Raw genomic sequence first — 9,522 nt, forward strand, 5'->3', positions numbered from 1 at the left:
GCTGCTGAATAAATGCACACATTTCCCAGGGACCCTCAGATTCCCCTGTTAATTAAATCAATTCATTATGCTCAGATCTGATTAGCAGCCCCTTCCCCCCCTCTTTGAATCAATTATTCAATACACAAACATAATTGCCTGTGCCAGAGGTGTCTAAGTATTAGCTTATTTAACTCCAAGGACACTAATTACCCCTAGGGCAAGGGAACTTTTCTCATTAATTCTGACAAAACACAAAAGCACAGTTAAAGTGTGTGTGTATATACGTGTGTGAGAGAGAAGATGGGGGAGCGCACAGCCGAGGAAGGGAGGCATTACTCTAACACACGTGTTACTGTATAAATAAGCTCAATTTTTCTTTCTACCTTCGCCTTAGATTTCCCCCACATCTTGCCTTTGCTAAACTTGCCCCGTCTGCCTCTCTGTTTTTATAGTAAGGAGCAGATTGGCATTGCCAGTCTGTGTCAGTTCTGGAGTGAAAGTGCTCACATCCAAAACAAAAAAGAAAAAAGTACATGGGACTGATAGGGAGCAAAGGAGAATTTGGAAATAGTTTAGTAAAGCAGAAAATTCTGTGGCAGACAATCTTCTGTACTTTAAAAACATGTGAAAGGCTCAGCCCTCTAAAGCAGCAGGTAAGATGATACATAATCTAGTATGTACTGGGAACAGTTCTGAATTGTTTACCATTTGAATTAATGTCAGTGCCCACTATTAATGTACTTGCTTCCTACGTTTACCATAATGGGCTTGATTTCCATTAGCTGAAGCTGGAATGCTAAAAAGAGCCCGGGCAAGGCTGATGCAAACCGAGATCGACCATCATTGTGGTGTCTGAGACGCATGACTTCTGGCTGGTGTGTTACCCAAGTTTTACCTCTCTGTGAACTTCCTTTAAATTAAAAAAAAAAAAAAAAGAAAGGTAAAAAAAGGAGTAATTGATTCCCCCAAATTAGGTTTTTACTTTCTAAAGACCCATATTGTTCATGTCCTCAATGTGCACAGAAGTATTGAAGATTTTCTTTTTGTTTCCTTAGGCAATGCATGAGCTGATCCATTAATCCATTTGGCTTTATATATCAGGAAACTAATATTAGCTCAGCTCATCTATTAGCTTTTATTTAGGTCCCACCATGTTGTCTTTTTTGGACTTTTCTTCAGGCTGGTTCTCCTTGAGGGGAGACAGAAAATTTTTGAAAGATTTGAGGTGGAATAGTGCTGCACATCATCTCATGGAACTGTCATGTCCTCGGTTTCCTATCTTCATGTTCATCCCTGTCAAGATACCCATTCTTAAACTTGCCTGTCCAGCAACTCTACCCACTCTCTTTAAGGCACACCTTGTACACATCACCTCTAGCCAAGGGGGTCAAAAACCCACAAGCACCTCCTCTTCACCCCTACAATAAACCAAACAAACCCATAGCTAAGACTGCTTGGCAACAAACAATAAATAGGATTGGGAACATAAAGTTGTGTTTCATTAGTGCAGTATGTTTTACTGTGAGTACACACATATAAGGATAAAAATGCTTTCAGCTTTGTAATACAACAAACCCTGTTAATTTTCTGGTTTTTAATTTCCACTCTGTGGCACATACTGCACCCACAGGAACTCGGTCCTTCTAACTCCATGAATCTGGGGTTTTTTTTTTTTTGTTTTTGTTTTTTTTTTCTTCCTTTGAAGTAACAGAGCAGCACTTGAAAAATGCTGACCCTGGAGAACATTGTGCATCAACTCATTTCTGATTGTGCTTTTGGTTCTTGAGCCCATTCCTTTTCTCACTGTGGCCGAGGAGACTTTTGGGTGCAAAGCCAGAATTTCAAGATCTTGGTATGCAACTCTTGAGCCTTAATTCTGAGCTTGCCACAGGCATGGTGTGGTTTAGTCTAAGCACAGACTTACTGAGTGGCAGAAATTTGTCTGCATGCACTGGAGCTCAAGGTCACTGTTGGGATACCAAGGGTAGAACAGGAAGAAACTGAGGAAACAGAAGCTGACTTTGGTATTATTCTTCAGAAATGATGTTTGCATTTGAGCCAACAAAAGTGGGATCACTGGGCATGAAAAAGACCTGGAGAGAAAAATCAAGAGAGAATTTTGCACTTGTGTAGGCACATGGGAGAGCATCACACAAGGGGAGAAAAACAATGCCAAAACCACCAAAACATTGACTTCCCTCCCAAACACACATCCTGCAGTTTATCCAGGATGAACAGGATCCTGCTGCCATCCTGCAGTTACAGTCATGGGCATCTTTAGGTTTACAACTTTAATAAGGTAAAGAGACAAACCCCAGTGTAAAGGTTCCTGCTCTATGTAAATTACTTTTTCTAGTGTGGTGAAGCATTGTCCTGCGTTTGTTTCCATTATATCTGCTCAGAGAGTTATTTCAGAGGAGTGAGAAAGTTTCAGTAATTTTTGAGCCTCCTTCACCCAGTAGATTAAAAGTCTCATACAAAGAATTTCACCACACATTTTTTTAATACCTTGACACTAGAGAAGAACAGCTAGATTAGTCCTTTAAAAAGCACTTGTGTGGGCAACTGGCCCCTTAACGAGTTACTGGGAAAACTTGACATGGATCAGTGTCTGGGAACAAGCCTCAGCTCCCCAACTGTCCATTCTGTGGAACAAAGCACTAAAAGAGCTCGCTGCTGGAGGAGGACCAGACAACACCATTGCTGAGGTGCCAGTTCATCCCTGATGGGCACTGGTTTTTATTCAATTATGGTGCCTCACACACTCCCTGGCTAGGCAGCTCTGAGAAGCCATCACGCTCAATGCTGCAGAAACTACAGCGAAAAGGGAACAGCTGTGCTCTGCCTAGGAAAGTTTCTGGTCTCATACTAATTCCTGCTATTCCTAGTGCGTGAGGGAAGGGGCACACAGGAATAAACACGCCTTTGTGCAGCCAGAGCTTGGGCTCAGACCTCTGGGTCTAACTGCTCTTGCTCACTAGCTGCTCGTACTTTTTTCCTTTTGCTTGAGCACAAGCAAGAGAAAATGAAGTTTCTTAAGAACAACGCCCCATTCTTATTAAATTGCAAAGTCCTCAGTATACTTAAGTCAAGCCTTTAGCAGACCCGTGAGGTTTCATATTATCCTATGCTTGAATGAGGCAGATGACTGGAGCAAAAACCAGCTGATGACATAAAAGCATTCTTCTACTTTCAGTCTCTCTTAATTAAGGGCTTGGTTAATGTTTCAGTGTTGGGAATTAGAAAATTTCATCAGGGAGGTGAATATGTTTTTTATTTTATCTTTCAGCTGACAGGATTAAAAAAAAAAAATCAAAATAAAAAAGGAAGGTGATTAAGTCACATGTGCCAGTCAGAATACCACAGTGAAGCAGCACCAGGCCATACCAAAGACTACCCTGCACATGGAGAATTCAGCAGTTGTTTTCAAAGTCAGATTTCTCAACAGACGAGACTTTTATCTGCCAGTTTGACACATGGGTTTTATTTCTAGAATTCACACAAATAACTGAGACAATTTGCACAGGTCTGTATTAAATTAGCTACAAAACATCTCTATTTTTACCCATTTCAGAATCACTTGCACCTATCTTGCTGGTGTCAGAAGAGAGTGACCACGGGCCTGACCTCATACCACAGTTCAGCAGCCCTGTAAAGGAGGAAAATCACAAGTGCTTTGAAAAGTTATGTTCACACAGAACATGGGTGGCAGTTCAAAAGACCACTTAAATACATACCTGAGATCTACAGACCTCAATTATTTCTAAACTCTGGCTTGCTCTGCTTCTCTGCCTATGCATTGTGAAAATAAATCACTCGATTCTGTTACTATGTTTTACGTGAAATGAATGTTAAATATTTTCATAAATATAGGCTCTCCCTTAATAAAGAAAACTGTGTATTAAAAATACAGCATTTCCTTTGATAGAAGCAAATGGGAAAGCTTCAAAAATAAAACCTCCAGAGAATAAGTTATTTGCCACTGTGATATAGGCTGTAACTTTAAGCCATTAGGCTTTACAACCTGTAATGACCTTTTAGAGAAATTTACAGTGGATAAATTAGTTATTCAGAAGTTTTGCTGCTGCTCTCCATAGCAAAAAGTTAAAAGGAATTTTTTTTTCAAAAATAAAAGTAGCAAGACCAGAATTTTTGGACTGTTTCTCGTTTCATAAGAAGTTTAATGGGCAGACTCTGCACCTCTCATGTCCAGAACAGCTCAGCTGCAATGGAATACATGAAGTTTCTTTCTACTTGAGAAACTGGTATCAGGAAGGCTTTGTGAGTGGGTACAAACTGCTGGGGGGTGAGGTTAACACTGCAGATTTGCCAGTGTCTCCCCAGCACCAACACAGGCAGGGAGAGGATAAGGATCCAAGTGAATAGCTCTAGAGGAGGCCCAGGCATGGAGCTGGGACAGGCTGGATTTCCCTGGGAAAAGCATAAATAGAGGAGGTGCTGTCCTGATAGAAGCCTCCTTTCTCCTTCCACCTCTCCAAACTCTCCCAGGCTCAAGTGAGATGTGTTCTTCCATTTGTATGGTCCATCAGGTCTCAACAGTGATGTAAGATTTCAATCTGTATCAAACTGAAGTTCAGCAATAGTTCTGGGATGCACCTTTAGCCCAGTCTTTCTGAGCAAACCAGCATGTGGACTCCGACTCTGCCACCTCTTCTCACAGCAGTGCCTGTGCAGAGTTTCTTTAATGCTTAACACACATATCCCAGCAAAAAGACACGTCCAAACTTATGAATGAACTCTAGTGACAGTGTTTTCATAACGTCCCTTGCTTTCATAATTGACTTTCCTGTACATTCTTCTCTATGTCAAAGTCCATTGCTACTGCAGTGTTCTCCTGCAGATAGTCCTGCCTTTTACTCCTCACCTTGGCAGAGTAGGTAGGAGTGGATAGACCTGAAAGACAAATCTGGCATCCCTGTGTCTGCCTCAGTTGTTTCTGGAGGAATCCAGTGAGACAGTGCCTGGTTCTGGAGTGACACGTGGAGCTCTCGGGCTTGTTGCCACACACTCTGTTATGATCAGAGCTTATTGCTCCCAGCCTGATGTCAAGCAGAGACTAATCAAATGTGGGATGGGTGAACAGGGACAGAACCATGCAGCTGCCTTTTCATCATCTCTTACTATCAGCTCTTCTTTAAACTGCAGCGGCATGCAGGGGTCCCAGTCATGGAATTAGACCACAGCATATTGTCCAAAAATCCCAGTGCCCTTCTTCAATAAGACAGCTTCTTTCTTCACTGCCTTGCACTAAAGAGACCAGGAAAAACTGACACAGAATAGTTGGAGATGGAAGCACATGAACTGAAAAGATAAAATGCAATGTCAGGCTCATGTTGCTTTGTGATAACAATACCCTAAGACACTGCCAGTGTCCCCTATGTTGTGTGGCTCCCTCTGCCTCTGCTTGGCATGGATGACATTGTCAGGTCTTCATAACATCATTCTAACAACATATCATCTAAAAATGTTGAGCCCATAGGAAAATGGCTGCTGGCACTGGAGCTGTAGGTGCACAGAAAGGATATGGTGTGGCAGCTGAACACACAACAGAGGAATTCCAGCTATTCCCATGTTAGGGAGGGTCTGTTGCACTGGGCTGTGTTTTGCATTTGAATTCATCAGCATCCAGTTCAATCTGAATCTAATGGTGATAATCTTCTTGATTTATTAACATGTGAGATGAGAAAACACATACACAAACCAGAGAGATTAATATTTTGGTGTTTGTTTGTTTGTTTTAAAATAAATCCATACTGTGAAATTATGAGATTTCTCTCTGAATCCAAAGACAGAAACAAGTTCAATGAAGATGAAAGTTAGGGAAGATGTTCTGATAAAAGCAGGCAGGTGGAGGCTCTAATGAAGGCATACACTATAGTGCACATCTTGCCAATATTTCTTAATGAATAATATGTGCACTCAGATGAGAATACTATTGATTGAGGTCTGCAGGGAAAGTTCTGTAGGAAAAATTTTTATTCTAGGAGCAGAGTCCTTTTTGGAAGATTTTGATCTTTTCCTGCTGCAACCTTTCTCCTCCCCTCTCTTTGTGCTACCCAAAGCAACTGACAGTCAAAAAATGAAAAGCCTCCCCTGCATCTAATGTATCTATCAGATCCAAAAAGAAATTTATACACCAGTACTAAGAATGGCTGCACCATTCTCCTTAGCTGGTGGAGGACACAGCAGTGTATAATTAGGACTGGATTACTTCGCTCAGAACTGGAACAGAGAGCAGATGTCTTGCATTAATATTGGCATTTGATTTCACACACTTTCTTTGCCATGTTTGCAAAACCAATTTGCCTTCCTATCTTGGATCTTGCCTTTCGTTTGCTCTCAGGCTGCTGTAATGCAAACAAAAAGCCACCAGTGGCAGTATGAAAGTACATGTAGAAGTTCAGGCCCTTACAAAGCGGGTAGAGCTCAGGATTTAATTACTAATGTAAAATATCAATTTATTTTCTGATTGTGTTGATGAGATTGGTATGGTTGGAATGTTGTGCTGATACCAACTCTAACAAAAGAGGTTGTGGCATTAGAATGCAGTTGTGAACATAAGCCAGCAGTAAAGAAAGATACACCTCTTCCAAATTAATGTCATCAGACTCTGTCTGTAATACAGATGAGACATGCATCCCCCTTCTCAAGCATAGCTAACCTTTTTTTCACCTGTTTTTCCACACAGGGAACTTCAAGTCTTGATTTTGCTCCAGTTCAAGTTTTCATGTACAGAATCCTTCCAGTGAGCCTACAACAAAATTTCATGCTGTTAAAAATATTGGCCGCAATTCTGAACTGCAGCCAGCTTGCATTTGATAGCAGCTTTATGGCTGCAGCTGGGTTCTGGAGGTTTCTTAGGAGGCAAAGATGATCTGTCTTAATTTAGGAGCATCCTGAGGCTGATCACAATGTTCCACCCTACAGCAGCACAGAATAACTGTGATATGGGCAGCATGCAAGCAGCATGGTGATGCTGACAAACTCTAGTCAATACAAGTGAGTTGACTCTAGAGTCAATACAAATTGCCTCACCACTGAAACTCTTCTGCAGTGGTAGTTTTGGCTTCAGAACACTGTTTGCTTTACTTGGTGATGGGAAATGCTCTCCAGGCCTTGCCATATAGCATCAGGAACACACCTGTACCGCCTGTTTGCAGATGGTAGCACCTGTTTGTATCATGCAGAACTTTTTCTAAAGAGGTGCTTTGGGAAGACAACTCTACCCAGACTTATATCCAAATCCATAGTTACTGCCTTTGTTCCCTTGTCATGCCACATACTTAGAGAAGGGTCTGAGAGACCAGGAGATTTTGTGCTTGTAGACCACCAAGTCCTTTCCCCATGAAAAGCTATCAATTTTCTGTCTACTCTCTGTACGCAATGGCAGCAACTCCCCTAGTCCTAAAGAATGTGTATCTGAACAAAATGACAAATTAGGAAAAGACAACTGGAATGTTGTAGGGGTAATTTCACATTATTCTGGCCCATCAGCAAATGACAGAAGTGCAAGGACTAAAACAAAAAAATAACTGGAAGAAATAGTAGTGGTTGCCACAGCTCTCTTTAAGCAGGTGAGAAACTCAGTCTGAAAGCTGTAAAGATAACTACAGAAATGTTATCATTCTCTCAGTGAGAGCTGGAAAAGCTTCTGTGCTCACAGGGAGGTCAAGAAGTGAGAGCCCAGTGGATCATTTTGTTGCGTTTTTAATGCTTCATGGCACAGGGTCAGTCAGAAATCCCTATCCTGAGGTCATGGTTGGGGCAGTGTGGAAAGCAATCTTTTCTGCTGCTGGCAAGACCCTGCTCAGGCTCCGCTCTTTCTCTCTCTCAGATTATTACAGCCCACTCCTCCTGCTCATCATGCCATGGTTAAATTCTCCCTAGGCACTGGCATTCAGCTTCTCTGGGATCACAGAGGCCCCAAGGACCTTCCCTGTGGCATTCTGTGCAGGCTGTTGCAATGTGGTGCAACAAAGAGCCATCCAAAGCTGACCCTGGGCAGCATTCGGGGCAGTACAATTCCTCACCGTGCCTATTGATAAGCAAGGACTAATATTTATTTTTAGCTCCACATTTAAATAGCACGACTGAGACAGAATGAGGAGCATGGATGGCAACAAACTGGTCTGATAACTGAGCAATGAGTCCTATTTTTGTGGCACTAGCCTCTTGTCAATGCAGCAGTGTGGTTACACTTGACATGTGGGGAAATGGGAATAATCATCCCTCTCTGAACCTGCCTAGGAGATGCTTTGACCTAGAAGAAGTTTGACTTAGAAGAAGCTGAGAAGTACAGTTTGGATGGCCTCCTAATGACTACATCTGGTTTAAATAGACATATTTTGACTATGGCTTCCATACCAAACAGTCACCAGAGTCAAGTGATCACTTAAAAAGGGTGAGATACAACTCTGCAGTATTTTACAGTGGATTTAATAGCTAAGCCTTAGAGGAAAAAATACCACCCTGCAAGCACACAGCTGAAGCACGGACATTTAATGAATGCTGCTCACTGCCTAAATGTGAATTCATACTGCAACACTCTTGCAAATGATCTATATTGCTAGTATATCAAATTTGCATAAATATACCTCAAATATTTATAAATCAATATATATAAGCACGTGTTTAAAAGTGACTATCAAAAGTGCATACACAAAGTTCTTACATGCTCTAATTAACCCAAATAATCACATTTTACCCTATTAAATTAAACATTATATGGATAAAATGTAGCTTGCCATCTAAGCACTAAAATGCTGTTAAAAAGAAACACTACTGCCAAAAAAAGAAACAAGAGAACATGCCCATGGAGGAACATTTAACTGAAATGTAGCTGCAGGATCTAATGCCATGGAATGACTAACAATAATGTATATATTACTTTTAAACAAGGAGCAGTTTTGGATAACTTTCCACTTCTCTCTCTGGTACTCCAGTTTCAGCCTAGTGAGCTATAAGAGTTCAGGATAAGCAGAGAGCAGTAAAAGAGCCTGCTAAACCTCTTGCCCATTTAAAAAGGTTTCCTCAGAAGCAACAAGAATTCCTTATTTCCTCCAGCTGCTTATTTACTGGTGCTTCCCTGCCTTCATTTAATTAGAGCTAAAAAAACAACAGCAACAACCATCCCTGATAGTTTTTAAACTCTTTCCAACTAAGAAACCCTTTACTTATCAAGAGGTACAAAAAAGCACTGAGGACAGCTGTGGAGTTTGGAACAAATTTCTTGGTGGGTCCCACATTAAAGCTTTTATACACCTAAGAAATCTAGCCCTGACTGAAAGGAAGTGATTAAAGTTTTTAAAGACTACAGAGTTTTACACAGAGTAGTGTGATACTCAGGACCAATTAAATGTCATCTTAAGTGCTTAACTGAAGCTTTTTTTTTTTTTTGTACACTAGGAATCAGTTAAGTGGAAGGTGCCAAATTAAACTTACATTGGAGTTGACTTAATTTCAAGTGATTAGGCATCGTAATTTAAGAATGATTTCAGAAAGCTTTCAGTGGAGCAGTCT

Source organism: Onychostruthus taczanowskii, unplaced genomic scaffold (genome assembly GCF_017590055.1).
Source record: "Onychostruthus taczanowskii isolate IOZ18803 unplaced genomic scaffold, ASM1759005v1 scaffold49, whole genome shotgun sequence".
Classification (NCBI taxonomy): Eukaryota; Metazoa; Chordata; class Aves; order Passeriformes; family Passeridae; genus Onychostruthus; species Onychostruthus taczanowskii.